The sequence below is a fragment of the Anopheles gambiae genome, chromosome 3 (assembly GCF_943734735.2).
Source record: "Anopheles gambiae chromosome 3, idAnoGambNW_F1_1, whole genome shotgun sequence".
Lineage (NCBI taxonomy): Eukaryota > Metazoa > Arthropoda > Insecta > Diptera > Culicidae > Anopheles > Anopheles gambiae.
The window spans coordinates 93,655,301-93,659,727 of NC_064602.1; the positions used below are offsets into that span (position 1 = coordinate 93,655,301).

Here is a 4,427-nt window from a genome sequence, read left to right on the forward strand (position 1 = left end):
TCCTTCCACATCAGAACGCAGCTAAGCGCACAAGGATCGAGAGATTATCGATTGACATTGGAACCAGAATCTTGCAGATAATCATAGTTGTTCAGTCAGAACCGTTATTGCACAAATTCTACTTACTTACGCTGATCATTACTTCTAAAGATAGTAACTGGACGATGAACTATTTTGTAAATATTGAGATATAAGAAGCGGATTGATTAGAAATAACTCATGATATTATGTTTTCGTTTCAGTATTTCCGCACCATAACAACAAGAAGTTTCTTTCTACGTCAATAATAACGTTCTGATCAGTTAGCAACGCCTCGTTATCTCACTGTTTTTAGATATACTTGTCTGCTTCGTGATAATTCTTAAGAAACAGGGACGAAGTAAAATTTTATTTTTGGCATAAAAAAGGTCATAGACTCAGTAAATGTTTAGAATTAAGATTAGTATGGGATTATATAACACCGTTAAAATGTAAACATATGTTGTCATATGAAGTCTCGTCACAAAAAGTCATTTGCAAAACTCAAAAAAGTCATTTGCATAAAAATTCAAGATTTTTAATGTATGCGTCATTCGCCAAACATATGAATGGATTATGGTTTTATTTTTAAATAATTTTAAATATCAAGAAACCATCGAGCATGTTAAACGGTGTACCAGACTCAGATAAAATATTTGATAACTGTAAAGTTTTTTTTTTATTTATGAAAAGAGAGGGTTTGCAAAAAACACACTCATACAAACACAATAGGACATTTTGAAAAGGTGTAAAAAGTCTAAACATCATATAGGAAATGATTACCTCTGGGTTCTAATTGTATGTAACAAGCTTATATTGTATGCTCGTTTTAGTATTTTTGCTTTAAGAAATATGATATTTCACCAGAATAACCTAAATAATCAGTGAAAATGTTTATGAGTAGATAAAATAATTTTGAAGATGTAAGCAAACTTTAGGATTTAAAGAGATGTAATACCATGTAATTTAAAAACTATTCCTTCAAACGCTCAGTGGGTGTTGGATTCGCCTTTTTGCATGGAGACTTCTAAGCGAGTAAGTTACTTTTCGTATTAAAATTCTCAAAATTTATATAATTTTCTTATGTTTTTTTAATATTATTTTATTATTAGGCCTAATGAAATTGATAAAGTGCCACAAAACTGCCATGTGAATGAATGTTCAGCATATACCATAGCAATGTTTCAATGAAACAGCTAGCACTCTCTCTCTTTCTCTTGTTGGGCTGCTCACGATAGAGCACGACGGTGTGACATGGCCCGGTCCACAACAATTCTACAGGATGCTCGGTCCATGGCTGCAGCCTCCAATCCATGTAGACACCCGATCTCCGACAGGTCTCGCTAGCAAGATAGCAATTACCACAATTGACTAGAAACATAAAAACTCTGTATGGATAAATGTCGGCCATTCCATCTGCCCTAATATGTATTGAGCTGATTTTGTTAATTGTGATTGTGTTAAATTATGTTAATACATAATGGGATTGGAATCGGTACTATCTATTGGCAACGTGAACGTGAGGTAACATTATTAATTTGAATTGTAATTTTTTTTTTTAATGCTGCACCTGGAGGAGGCTTATCTAACGGTTATCAACATATTTGTCTCCTTTCCAGACCTTCGACCGGTTTCGTTCAGCTCTGCATTAGGACAAATTGCCTAGATGGCAAAGAGCCATCTCAACACTAAAGTGCAACTATAGTGTTATGGGTCTAAGAACATGTTGTAAAATAGCCATCTCATGGGGCAGCCTGGTCATCTGATAGATAGGAGCAAGTTAGAGTTCCACAACTTCAGATAATGGGAAAGTCTCATCCAGCTCATCCACCACACCGATTATGTTGATAAGGATAAGATAATGCAGACCTTGTGCTGCAATCAAAATTAAAATGCAAAATGCAAAATGCAATTACCTAAATGTGAAAATGTTATAAGTAAGATGATTACTATTCAGTTAGTAGTATAGTAGTTGAATAATAGATCACTAGAAATTAGGACTAGAAGAGCAGAGTTTGTAATGTCGTATTTATAGTTTGATTGCAGTGTATACATTAAATACATTTTCCGGAGTAAGTAGGTTGATTCAATTGATTCAATTTATGTATTAATGTTTGTTTGTTGATTTCATTTTCAAAAAACGCCTCCATATCAGTTTTATAAACGTATTTGTGTACTTATATAGCGGTCCCGTGGTGTGCAGTCGTCAGCTCGCACGACTTAACAACATGCCCGTCGTACGTTCAAACTTAGAGGGGGCCGCCTGGCCCCCCGGTAGCAATATCTGGCTATCAAGCTGCATGGTACTAAAGTCTCGAAATCCTATATAGGGCTGCATGTCCCCATAGGAAGATAGAAGAAGAAGGCCAAATAGAAGAAGAAGTACTTGTATCGTAAACGTACGCTATTGCCTTTGTCATTTTTTTTTGCTTATACCACACTTAGCGGAATTTGGGGCAAGTGTGCCATCTTAAGCATTTCAAGTTATAACTCATTAAAACGTGTTTTTCAAAAGCCGATTTAAATCTCATAACCATTTTACATCTATTTCCTTACTTATAAATGAGTTTCGCTTGAAAAAAGTGCAAACAAAACAGTTTTTGAAGCGTTTTAAAAAGGGTCCAAAAAGACGTTGTTTTTTGGGCTATGGGGCAAGAGTGCCACTCGTATGGGGCAAGACGACCACCTGATTAAAACAACCGTATTTCATTTGAAATTATTACGTTTATACCACTAGTGTATGTATTCCTACATGTCTTGAGTCACCAATGAACCCCTTTTCATCACAAACTGTATCGCAATATGGGTTGTTACTGGTCTGTTTTTCCGGAGTAGAATCCGCTCGTAAAATAAACGATCGCCTATGAAAGATGGTGGCACACTTGCCCCTAATAGAGATGGCTATTCTGCCCCAAAAGTTGTAACTTTTTTTAAATTGAATTTTTCAGTGACAAAAAGAAAGTTTTTTTCAACTAACCCCACAAACAATTTCACGTTTTCTCAGCTATACGGTGCTGTAAATATTTTCTCGGTTGATTGTTCGCATAATTTTTGAGAACTTATTTGGTTGGATTTAAAAATTATAATATTCTGCTCAATTTTGAAACTCAATATAAATCAGTTCAAAACAATGTGAAATATCGATTGGTCTATATGAAATTCGGCTCAGTATACCTAGTCATTGGAAAGCAACCAACTGTATACACAATTGATCATTAAACTAAAGTTTTTAAGGAAAAATGCTAGGTGGCACTCTTGCCCCGTATGGCACAATTGCCCCAAATTCCGTTACTTACATATCTGGCGCTACAACCGCTTTGCGGTCTTGACCTCAGGAATGTCGGAAACTGCTCACGGTCTCGTGCCTCCTCGTCTTTATACTAGCATTTTTATTATAATACATGCTACTAATTGGCAAAAATGAATTATTACAATTTTTTAACATACATTTGTAGGTGAAATACGGTTTTTGTAATACTTTAATATTTATATTGTATCATGTGTTGAAATACAAAAGAATGTTGAACGGTTGCTAGTAATATTTACATGGTAACCAGTAACAATTAGATGGTTTTTGCTAGTTCGTTATCCCTTCGCGAACCCTGCTAGATTGCCCTGTCCATGAGGAAAAAGATGGAAGTTTTTCAAGCAGAAAGCGTATCGTCTGAGGGCACCTGAAAGGTATGCATCAACCCCTTTCTTATCTTGGATCGTGCTTTGAACATCGTGCAAAGCAAACGCCGTATCACTTCGTCGCGAGTGCTGCTAGCGGTAACACACGGAGTGAGTTTGTGTGGCGTGTTCCGTTCAGTGAATTGAGGCAAGCTTTTATCAGCTGTAATTTCTGTTTAAGAATACAATTTGTCACAGTTATTGTACCAGTGTTTTGAAAAAAACAGCAATATCAAACGTGTTAAACAGCTCGCAACAGATGAGTTAAGGCCACTACCCTTCTCTAATCGTGTGCGTCGAGCTAAGCGTATCTTGCAAAGGATGCGTCATCACATGTTCGTGTCAATACCGGTAAGCACCGGCCGGCGTCATGAAGTGCGCATGACCGAGTGCATATAAATTGAGAGTGAGAACGTAAAGTGTTTAAATTGGTTCATTAAGAAAGAAAGTAACGTAGCAAAAACGTTAAGTGATTTGTGCGACTTCAAACGAAATGATAAACATGTGGTGATGGGAATTCCCCAATGTAAAGCATTTTGCTTGTGTTTACTTGCCGATTCCGGCAGACGGAGACGGTTTCAGTTATTCTGCAGTTGTGTGAACCAACGTGACCTTGACTGTTTCGGAATTTCTACTCCATAGCAGTACAGTAGTGTGATTGACAATGTTGCAATTAAATTGTGAAATTATACAAATGTGGTTGAATGTAAGTGAAGTCTGATGGTATGTAGCGTCAA

The 4,427-nt window shown here is 36.4% G+C and overlaps 1 protein-coding gene across 1 annotated transcript in view; it reads left to right on the forward strand.

Moving 5' to 3' along the window:
- The window catches only part of LOC133392815 (uncharacterized), a 13,431-nt gene extending 10,063 nt beyond the window's left edge, over nucleotides 1-3,368 (forward strand). The window contains exons 2-5 of the mRNA XM_061654547.1: nucleotides 15-176; nucleotides 243-1,053; nucleotides 1,131-1,542; nucleotides 1,638-3,368. The gene's annotated coding sequence lies outside the window, so the exon portion shown is untranslated. The remainder of the gene's footprint in view (nucleotides 1-14; nucleotides 177-242; nucleotides 1,054-1,130; nucleotides 1,543-1,637) is intronic.
- The last annotated feature ends 1,059 nt before the right edge of the window (nucleotides 3,369-4,427 follow it).